The following is a 12,043-nucleotide window of genomic DNA, read 5'->3' as shown; positions in this document are numbered from 1 at the left end:
TTTGGTCCCTATATAGCTAAGGAATGACAGATAAAGATGCTTAGTGACTGGTGCCATGGGGTTTCCATAGCAACTGCATCCTTGGTGGCAAACAGGCACTCCTCTTGTCAGTATCAAGGTTTGCATTTCCTGTTTGGAGAAAAGCCGCTGCGGTAACATCAGTTTCACTGCAGAAATCCTAGACGATCTTGCTCCTGTCGTGATTTTTGTTGTTGTTGTTATTTATGTTTCTGTTTCAAGCTTATGTCCTTTCGAACCCAGCTGACGTGACTTTTCTTAAAGAAATGGTACAGTCTAAACAATCAGAAAGAGAGTAAGTCTGGAGTCTTCAGCTTGACTGATATTTGCTGATATGTTAAAGGTGTAATCCAACAGTTCTCGTTCCTATATATATTTATTTAATATATATATATATATTTCTCTAAATGTGGCCCATTCAGCTGATGCCCTAAAAAGAGATGAAGAAGGTCATTGCAGATTTAACCAACACACGTTTACCAGTTAAGAAAAGAAAAGAAAAATAACCTCTGATAAATTAAACAAGGAAGAATGAAAGATAGAGAAAACTGACAAGGGAAAGAGAAGTTCAAAAGTGTATACCTAAAAAGAAAAAAGAAAAGAAAAAAGGAAATTTAGGAGAACACCTGTTTCCAAGACAACCTTGCTCTCATTGTGGGAACTAAATGCAAATTTGGCGAAGGGGTTCAAGATCAGATCCCTAAACTGCTTTGGAACATTTTTAGAATGTTATGTAATCCATCTCTCATAAGTGGTGCAATGTCTTTCCGGTGCTTTCCTAGCTCCTAACGGCCCCTGACTACAAGGAACTTTGCCTCATCATAAAATCTGAAATAGCAATACTGTGTCCTGATAATATGCATTCATACACAGTCTGATTTCACACGGCTCCTTGTCTGTTTGGGAACTGGAGCCTTCAAGTGCGGTTTTCGCACGAGTGAGCTCCTCCCCGTTCACTTCAGATTATGAGACAGCGCCAGATATTGCACGCTCACTGCAGACGGGATGCCTCAATGAGTGTGCAAAGCTGTTCTCAAGAGAGTTCTGTGTCCTGCACCTCGGTTGCCACAAAGCTTCGGGGCTGCCGTGTTGCCTAGGCTCTGCCACCTTCTCTGCTAAGTCCCACATTTCTGCATTTGCCAAATATCAGGGTGCTTCCACACTGTCAAACTATGGGAGCGCTCCCCCAAGTCACTGAATTCAGGAAAGTCACTGAATTCATCTGCGCTCCCCCAAGTCACTGAATTCATCTACGACCCAAAACAGAAGCGTGCTGTGTAGGGCTTCGTGGAGCTCTGGAATTACACGGACTTTCTCAGACGTGTACCCTGCACTCTGGAGGCTGGAAAAAGATACTATAGTTTTTATATATCTATATCTACCTACCTACCTACCTACCTAACCTAAGCAAAGTGACTTTCCTCTGTTTGACCAAGACAATTTAGAATTGCACCACCCCTTCCGCAAGCTTTTGTTTTTCTACCATGAAAAAAGTCAAGACTCTGATTTGCGCAGCTGGGTCATCGCCTGGCACATGCTCCTTAGCTTAATTTTGTGGACGGCTATAGGAAAGCAAGGGGAAATTGTCCTTTTCAAAGTTTTCCCCCTCTCAACTTTCTATGGGCAGCTAAGCTGCCAGTAAGATATTTTCTTTTGCAAATGGCAGAAAGAAACACTTTTTGCACAGGTGGCTTCAAAAAATAAAATTACTTGGAACAAACTTCCTCTCCTACTCTCTCTCTCGGCAATAAAATAAACTAAAAATGTAAAGCTAACATTTCTTAAATATTTTTTTTCTAATCATGATCCAACTAAACTTGACATTTAAGGAGGATGCTTAATCATTACGGATTAGCTCTTATCTCTTGCTAGCAAGCAGGTTTCTCTTCTTATACACTTGGTGATTTATTACATCAAGAAACTTAGAAACTGCAAAGCTCCCCTCTGGTGGAGAAGGTGTCATGCGTTATATCAAACCATGCTGGCAGGTTTCCGACACTGTTGATTGAACAAACAGCAAACCGTACACAGCAGTCTAAACAATTACAACACCGAAAATAATAAGAATAGAAGAAGAAATAAAAAAAGGAAAACACTCATCTAGGACCCTTTTTCAGTTGCAAACAAACGAAAAGAAAAAAATGCATTTTACTTTTGAATCAGGATTTTTTCTCTCTCCCCCAAATAACAACCCCCCCTCCCCAGACAGGATGGATTTATTGAGAGTTATTGCGCTATGAAGCAAATTAGGAATTCTAATAAGGCACGTTAGAAGCCGCAGGTTTTATTTTCTAGCTTGCTTTGGAAGGTAGCTGTTTCCATTTGTAAAAACTGCTGCGATTAACTCTATGAATTTTTGAGAGGGATTTGAAATATCTCAAGGAAGAAAGAAAGAAAAAAAGATCAATTGAAAAAGGCCCCCAATTATCCATTAAAAAAAGAAAACACAAGATTTTAGAGTGCAAGAATACCAATCACACATTTTTCCCTGCTTCCTTTTTTTAAATAAAAAAACTAGGAATTACTCATACATTTATAACAATCCCCCTTTCCGCCCCCGAAAGAATTAAGAATTCACATTTCCCCTCTTTCCGTGTGATAATCTAAAGAAGCGAAAACCGCTGAACGAGAAATTAAACAACAAAGAAACCACTGCAAGCACTAAAGGAAACGAACAAATAATAGGAAATAAAATAATAATAATAATAATAAATGAGCACAGCAATAAAAAACCGTGGCAGCACAAAAGTCAAGAAAGGCACATGTGATCATGACTGGCCAATCATCAACTGATACAACATCCAAGAAAAAATGCTTCAATCACAGCACCTCCACGAAACTAGACGGCATGTCATGCAACCAATTCTTGGCTTCGTTACATGGCGCCATCATGTCACACTTTCAACTTCGAGTTGATTTGAACTTACGGACTGGGGGACTGTATTCTCCACTTTCCTGTCATTACGTGAACTTTTTTCCTAGCTCAGCGCGAGACTGTGGTGGATTTGACTGGCTCTTGGTTGGTATTGTTGGAATTTGATTGAATGACAAAAGAAGAAAAGATTTTTTTTTTATATAGATATCTTTGTATTTATATATAGTTTGGAAAAAAAAAGGTGGGAAGGCGGGAAGGAAAGGTATAGATTAGAACGGCGAAAATAATAATAATATATGAAATCATAAGGTTTTGGTTTTTTTAAAAGAAAGAAAGAAACGGGGATTAAAATAAACACCAAAACACAGCATCGTTCCGAAAAGCTCTAATGAACACGCACGATCAAACGTAAAGAAGAAAAAGAATAAGGAAACGGAAAAGGAATTAAGTAAATAAAACAGGGATGGAAGAAGCCTAGCAAGAGACACACCGACATATACAGACAGTTCGTGTGGACACATAATAAACAGTGACCAATAACAAAACAATATGTCGTGGCAGCTAAAATAAGCATGCGTTGGATGGATGACAGCAGACGCCGGTAAGTTGGTTCGCAAAGTCTGGGAAAATATATTGGCTGCCAACCATCCCCTGTTAACCTAAGAGCAAGCCTTCCCCAGCCATTCCCATTTTTGCAGGCCTCAACTGGATGGGATATGCCTACTACCAGTAAAAGACAGGAGTCTGCCCCCCCCCAACTCCTTTTCCCAAGGGGCCTTGTGCTGGGCAGAGACTTGATGTCTCTTTCCTCCAAAGCAGCATAATTCGAAATTTGCCAGGCGCAGTTTGCACCTGGCTATCAACCACTCGCGACCAAGTGACGATGCCCGGGCGCCAGGATAGTGCCTGAGCCTGACATCTCCACCATCTTGGATGGTGGATCTTGACTCTTTTCATACACTAGCAACACACCCTGTAGAATTCTATCTGTGATATTTTACCTACACAATCGGAACGCATTCCAGGAACCAAAAAGCTGTCTTGAAAAATGCAACTTGAGAGCTGTCTGGCCAGAAATGGCAACTAGGCATTCCATTTTTGGCAGCTGTAACTCTGGTTTAAGGAGGCATTTGGCGCCTAGCTTATATATATATATCTCAGTTTCTAACACTGCTCCCAAAGGTGCAAAGCAAGGATCGCCAATGTGGTGCCGCACCATCCCCAATGGACAGCATGGACAACAATCAGGGATGGTGGGAATTGGAGAGCAGTTGGAGCCCAACCACACCTGGAGGGTGAAGGAAATAAACAAGGAAGGAGGTGTGGTCGGTGCGACTGAGCTATTTGCCTGCCTGTTGAACATACGGCAGGCATATGAATTCCAGCTACTACTAAAAGTTCCACGATCCCACGAAGGTACCCTTCCTCAAACCAATGATTCCATTTCCCCATAGGTTCACTTCTGCATCAGTGTTCGGTTCCTACCAATGGCTTGTGCCAATCTGAGATACTCCTCTCCACACCCCCACATCCCAGCTCACGAGTTCTCTGTTCCCTGGACGTAAAAAGCAGATTCGCTTATCAAAAGCAGTCTGTGCGAGCATGAGGAAATACCGCGGCAGCAAAGCTGTATTTAAAATGCCCTTTTTGCACCTGATCACCTCATCCCACCACAGATGCGAAGGAGACAATGCAAGCACAATGTCTAGATCGTCTGTGAGAGTTACAGTAGCCAGTTCATATCCTCCAAACCTTCCCCATTTAGCCTGCAAACGTTGTAACTAGGGGCTAAGAGCCTCCAAGGCATATCTGAAGGCAGCCCTATTTAGGGAAGTTTTTAAGGTTTGATGTTTTATCGTGTTTTTAATATTCTGTTGAAAGCCACACAGAGTGGCTGGGGAAGTCCAGCCAGATGGGCGGGATATAAGAAATGAAGTATCATCATCATCATAATCATCATCATCAAGTAAAGGACCAGCCTGTCTCTAAGCCAAAATTGCTGCCTTCCTGGAAAGCCCTAAACTCCACTACCCATATAGCCAGCTTCCCCCAAATTGGTCTCAAAACTGTTTCATTGGTACTTATGCATACTGCTGCCAACGTCCTGGACCACTTTGTGCACCTGTAGAAGGGGGCTCTACCCCCTGAAAGCTTACACTACAACAAATGCATCACTCTAAGCATATCCAGTTCTTTCTGATGTTTTGGCTAACACAGACCAACACGGGTATCCATGGGCATAGCCAGGAATTTTTTTTTTTGGGGGGGGGGCAAAAGCGACATGATTCAGCAGTTAAGTATTTCTATTGTTTTACTTGATGGTAGGGGGCAGCTGCCCCCTGCCCCCCCGGCTACGCCCATCTGGGTATCCTACGCAGATACCTTTTTTGGGGGGGGGGCAATCCCTTCCTCTCTTAGATGTTGCCGTCATGTTGTGTTACATCACACACATCACATTATCCATATTACATTGTGCCACAAAGCCACAGAAGTCACTGTGTTCTTCCACCTCTCCCACTACTACTACTTCACTCCCAAAGCTGCTTTCAGGGGGATCAATATTGGGCAAGGATATTTATATATTATTATTACTATTATTATTATTATTAATACCCCACCATCTGGCAGGGTTTCAGAAGACCCAATCGGGGTGCTTACTTGAATAAAATTGTGGGGGGGGGCCCTCAGGCAAGCCCCACCGCACATAATTAATCACAAGACACATCACATGCACACCATTTGAATGGCAATGTCCATCAGCTTTTGGGGTCCCCTGAATTACTTTATTGGGGGTATGTGCAAAGGGACCTCGCTCCAAGGAGTTGGCTCCCAGAGCCCAAGAGCATCTTACCAGTAATGTTCTGCACTCAAACAACCTTACATTGAGTACTCAGGTACTTGGGAGGGCTTTCTATGGGTTACAAATCAGCCGCAGTTGCTCACATCTCTCCCCCAGTCTCCCTCCCCAACCAAAACCCCCTCGAAACCAAGAGCATGCTCAGTATCTCTGAGCTAGGCCTGGCTGTGTGGAAACAAGCTAACTCTAATCTTTCCACACTCAATTAGCACGTTGGATATTTTATTATTATTATTTGCCTGCAGCTTCAAATTACCTTCAAGGTGTATGGCTCAATTAACTAAAAATATTTCTTGACTCCTTTTTAATTGCACTAAAACTAGGATACACCTCCAGCTAGGAAGAGTAAGGTGAAAATTGGTGTCCCCATATGTTGAAGATTGATTGAAGCCTGAGATCACTCAATAAGCTTTCATAGGACTATTAATTATTAAACTTTTATTAATTTCTTCTTACTTTTTTTAAAAAAAAGACATTCAAAGCCCCACTTTGTACGATGTTCCTGAAATTTAATAATTGCATCAGAAAAGCTGGGGTGCTTGTCTTAGAAACAATTCTGAGCACCTTTTGTAGGATATAAACATCAATGTGCATGAGTTTGTTTGCTGGAAAGTGGGCACACCCTTGAGCATCTTTCACCTATTTTCAGCCTGCCAATAATATATACAGTATATAAGGGATCTCTAGTTTCGGTAGTCGCCTGAGCTCCAAGTCCAGAGATTTGCTGAAGAGGCTCACTTGTGGGTCGAATGCAAAAACTCAGACACATTAAAACCAAGGACAACATTAGCACGGGAATAAATATAAACAGCAATTAAAATTGGTTTGTCCCATTCCTCCTAGGGTGAAGATAGCCACCACAACATTTGCCGTTCTGATCATGGCAAGCAGGTCACAGCACCCAGGCTCCCCCCAACTCCATAGCCATGACATGATCCATTCTCTGTAATGGACTCCAAGTAGGAAAGGATGGATGGATGGAGGCAGGGACAGCTCAGCCATTAGACAGAATTAGGACAATAGCCTCAGGTGGCACCAGGGGGCAGTAGCAGCAGACACCCCCTCCCCAGTTGTTCCACTTGAGCCCCCTGACCATTCTACTAAGTGGGAGATCAGAGCCTTGTGTGCCACAGTCTAGAGATGCGCCCACCCAACTCCAAACTCTCCTGCTGCTGTCATGTGCGACCTTCCCATTGGTGAAGGAAGGTTCACCTGGCAATCCTGGCAACTTCTGTATACAAAACGGGGAGGGCGCAGCATGCCCTCCATGCTTATTAACCAGCATTACTGCCTTCATACAACTTTTAACAAGAATACTGTCCAACACTTGCCGAATTGACACACCTGTGTCACATTACCTGTGCAGAACCCTATGCACATTTCCCGGAGAGTAAGTTCCACTGAACACATTGGACTTGCTTCTGAATAAACACATGCAGGATTGCTCTATAAATGAAGAAAGGTTTACACCCCCCCCCCTTCCTCAACCTGGTGCCGTCCAGACATTTGGGACTACAACTTCCATCAGGCTGAGTTGGCGCAGCTGTCTGGTTTATGTAGTATAGTGATGAGCCCACCAAACCAACCACTTCCATAGAGCCTTGCTAACCTCACGGCTCAATTTTTACGACACGTCCTATGGAGGACCACCATTTGACCTGGTCTATCCTTGGGCCTGGTCTAGAACCGGCATAGGCAACCTTGTCTCTCCAGATGTTTTGCAACTGCAACTCCCATGATCCCTAGCTAACAGGGCCAGTGGTCAGGGATCATGGGAGTTGTAGTTCCAAAACATCTGGAGAGCCAAGGTTGCCTATGCCTGGTCTAGAAGCTCCAGTGGTCAGGGATCATGGGAGTTGTAGTTCCAAAACATCTGGAGAGACAAGGTTGCCTATGCCTGGTCTAGAAGCTCCAGCTGGTACAAAATGCTGCAGCTCATCTGTTGGTGGGAACGCATTACCGCCAGCTCATGACATTGATGTTTAAAAGATTGCACTGGCTGCTGATATGATAGCTCAGGTTTGTTGTATTGAACCGCATGACCCTTAACAACTTGAGGGCAGGATACCTTATGTCCCAGTCCAGTAGCTAAGGTCTTTGGAGGAGTCCCTGCTACTGGTCCCCCATGTCTCAGACCAAAGCTTTGTGTCCAATAGGAGTTGTGTTTACAGTGTCTTGGGCCCAATTTTGTGGACTTCCCTCATGGCTGAGATCAGACAGGCTCCCCTTCCCTGTTGAATTTCTGGCACCTATTATAGCACACATTTTAAGTGAGTTTTCTTATTCTGTGGTTCGTTTTTAAACCGATTTCATCTTTATTGCATCCTCCTGACCTTACCATACACTTCTAGGGTCTTAAACCGCAATACAAAATGGTGGAAATTAAATAATGCAATCCTTTTCAAATTCACCCACTCAGCTACCCCATCATCAAGCGAAGTATACCTGGAAGTGTGAACTGGACGCTTTGCAACCCCAAATGCACATTTCATAAGCACAAGTCATAAATCTAATCTTTAAAAATAATCTTGCACACCTCGCTCCTCACATATGAATACTCTCAGATTTAGCACATGTCTAGTGGCGACAGGCAAATCAATTCTGCCTCCCTCTTGGAAACTAATCCCCAGCATTAGCACTAAAATAAATTCCCCCCACCAGCATCTGGAAATGGGTTGTACTTCCTTGGCAGGATGCTCATAGATTCAGCCTTGAAGATGGGTCAGAAGCTACAGCTACTGCAGTTGGTGGAATCCTAAATGATGTGCCATATTGAAATCACAGGACACCAATCTAACGAAGCCTGAATTTGCAGCCTGTGGATGACTGAGCCAAATACAAGATATTAACATACCCTCTGACATATCTCGGATGAAAATAGGGACGTCCTATTCCATAAATAATAATAATAATAATAATAATAATAATAATAATAATAATAATAATAATATAATAATAATAATGTTACTATTTATACCCCCCATCATGCTGTCTTGCCACTCTGGGTGGCTTCTAACATATATAAAAACACAATAAAACATTAAACATTAAAAACTTCCCTATACAGGGCTGCCTTCAGATAGCTCAGGGGTCAGATAACTCCATACCCTCCAACCTTCTCGGATGAAAACAGGGACGTACAAAGGAAAAGCGGGACATTCTGGGATCAAATCAGAAACCGGGACAGCTTCTGTAAATCTGAGTCATCCCTGGAAAATAGGGACACTTGGAGGGTCTGTATTAAAGCTAACTTCTCAGCAACTTTGGCCTTGAATGAGCACCCCTCCAGCGATGGGGCCTTACTTGTGAAGTACCCTCTCCAAGGAACCTTGCCTGGTCTCTACTCTTTTCTCAAATCAAGGTAAAGGTCTTTCTACATTTCGACGCTTTCTTAGCATCACTTTTAATTGTTGTATACCCAGTGCTATTTTTCTAATATAAAGAGGAGAGGTGCCAGAGTTGAGCTCCTGTGAGCTCTTGCTAAAACAAAGTCTTGCATATACCTCTTTTTAAGTTTTCATTGATCTGTACTGTTCTATTCTTGTTATTTAGATTATTATTATTTATTAAAAAACCAAAACACCTTACGTAAGCCATTGCCACGGGGTACAATTTTGAACCATGACCAAGCAAGAAAACACCCGCATGTGTCTAAATAGGTTCTGTGCCCATTTCCCAAATAGATGGTATCCTTGTGTCCAAGACAGAAACCCTGGAAACTGATTAAAGAGGGTTGGAAGGGACAGGGGAGGGGGGGGATCACTTCACAGCCAGGCTGCCCTCAACAAGGAAAGGTGGATGACACGGTGCGCCGCTCTAATCAGTGCTGAAAGCTTATGAGGTCAAGGTCTGCCTCCTTCTCCATTACTCTTTTCTCTTTCTTTTCAGTTTTTTCCCCGCCTCTCTGCTTGGGACTTGAGGGCTGCTCTTGTCAGCCCATACATATTAAAAACACACACACCCCAGCATAAAAGAATCCCTAAAAACCACCCCCCTAAAAACCTCCCACCCAATGAGGGAGATGGAATGGGATGAAAGGTGAACAAAGGCTCTGCAAAAAGAAAAGAAAACAAAACCAAAAAACCAAGTGGGAGATTCAGCCACATCAAGGACCAGCTCATTAATCACAATCCAACAGACCAAGGCTAAGGCTAACTTGAGTTTTTGAAAATACAGGTCGGGAGAGTCCATAGCTGCCAAGTTATCCCTTATTTTAAGGGATTTCCCCTTATGCTGAATAGGCTTTCTCGCGAGAAAAGGGAAAACTTGGCAGCTATGGGAGAGTCAGGCTGGGAAAGGGCCAAAGGCGTCACATGGCACTGTTGCTTTGATGGGGAGATCAGAGGCAAGGGGAAGCCATGTGCTCTGCAAGGCTCCCGATGGCTGCAGCTCAAGTAGGTCTGCTCCCGGGGCATTTAAACAAACCTCACCTGGACCCTTTACCTGGTTTTTCTTATCAGGTACGAAGAGCCGAGGTTGGGGCAATCTTAGCCTTGGATGGAGGGGAGGTTGTCGTTCCTTCCTGTCCCTCCAATGGTACGGTATCCTGTTAAAGGGATACAGGGGGAGTGGCCTATGTCCCGTTGGGGCCCAGGGCCAACCGCACTCGCCCATACACCGAGCTCCACAAGGGTCCTCTTATTTGATGTAAGTCTTAGGAACCCCCCCCCTGCCAGATTGACCCATGGCGGTATTTTCAGCATGCGGGCCAGAAGTAAACGATTACCCCATGCCCAAGCCAAACCTCTTGCGTCTTGTATTCAATAAAGTCATAGTCTGTTTCAATCCAAAACCATTCTTTGTTGTCCTTTTTCCTACTTGGTGGGCTGGGGGGGGGGCAGAGGCGGCACAATGCCTTGGCCTGCAAGAAATGTCATGGGGTCTGAATAAAAAAAGATGGTGGTAGAGGTGGGGCTGGGGGCCGGGGGGTAAATAACCCAGCAGAAGAAGTGGGAGACCATGGCATTTCATTGGACATAGATTGGAGGGTATCTACAATGTCTTCCCTTGCAATTTTCTTCCTTCGCATTTCGAGGAGGGCAATGTTGTCTGCTCCTTTGGTATAAACGACAGCTGTTTTAAATGGGCTCTACTTTGCTAAAGATGTTCCCATACTCATGGCCCGATTTTATTGATTCTTTTTTTTTAAAAAAAGGTGCATTTCTATGCTGCCTTTCAGGAGATCACCTCTCACATCCCCAAATGGCTCACCATATAAGATCACAGTGGCGTGCTCACGTATTGCATGCAATGAGCTGTGTGCCTGCATACACAACCGTGGAGTTGTACATTCATACAGTTGTTCACACTTCATGGTCAGCAAGAGTACAGTGTGTACCAGTGTACAGATTCATTGAGCCGCATAAATAAAAAAAGTGTACACACTTATGCTCATTTGTAACATGTGAGCAAGCCTAATAAAACAACAAGCACCATTATAAACTGCACAATTAGAATCAATACATAATCCAGCTCCTTAAATGCAGGACTGATAAGCTGCAGATAATATACCCATATAAAACCATCGCAGTTCAGCCTCTAGTGCCAAGCATGGGATTGCTACAATATACTGCTACAAACTCCCTGATCTTAAGCCAGTTGGGAATTGAAAGCCAGATCAAGGGAGGAGGCAAACACAATTCTCATGGAATGGTGTTCCATAGGTGGGGGGGCCATCCCTGGAAGAGCCCTCTCTCATGCACCTGCTACTATGGTTGTAGCAGGTGGCACTGGGGTCTAAACCACTGAGCCTCTTAGGTTTGCCTATTGTAAGGTTGGCAGTTTGAATCCCCGTGACGGAGTGATCTCCCGTTGCACACCACTGCAAGTAGATAAATAGGTACTCCTGTGGCGGGAAGGTAAATGGCGTTACTGTGCCCTCTGGCACTCATCACGGTGTCTTGTTGTGCCAAAAGCAGTTTAGTCATGCTGGCCACATGATCTGGAAAGCTGTCTGTGGACAAACGGCAGTTTTCTCAGCCGGAAAGCATAGATGAGCACCGCATCCCACAGTCAAATTTGACTGGACTTAACCATCTAGGGGTTCTTTACATTACCTTTACCTTAACTTGCTATGGTTGTACCCGCTGGCAGTTGCACAAGCGGCCCATTTTAAGGGTAGGTTCATATGGGTGTATGTGGTGTTATAGATTTTTTGGGGGGTGGACCCCCTAAACCATATAAATTAATAAATGGTAGGATTTTGATTATTTGGGATGTGAAGGGAGAAATAGAGACTACATGGGTTAGCCTATGCAAAACGCACTGGCCAGACTAGGGCCATCAAGAAGCAA

General features: G+C 43.8%; 1 protein-coding gene across 1 annotated transcript in view; it reads right to left on the bottom strand.

Moving 5' to 3' along the window:
- Positions 1-309: 309 nt before the first annotated feature.
- The window catches only part of CELF4 (CUGBP Elav-like family member 4), a 710,986-nt gene continuing 699,252 nt past the window's right edge, over positions 310-12,043 (bottom strand). The window contains exon 13 of the mRNA XM_088652806.1: positions 310-448. The gene's annotated coding sequence lies outside the window, so the exon portion shown is untranslated. The remainder of the gene's footprint in view (positions 449-12,043) is intronic.

Source organism: Zootoca vivipara, chromosome 10 (genome assembly GCF_965207765.1).
Source record: "Zootoca vivipara chromosome 10, rZooViv2.hap1.1, whole genome shotgun sequence".
Classification (NCBI taxonomy): Eukaryota; Metazoa; Chordata; class Lepidosauria; order Squamata; family Lacertidae; genus Zootoca; species Zootoca vivipara.
This window is presented reverse-complemented; position numbering and strand designations above follow the sequence as displayed.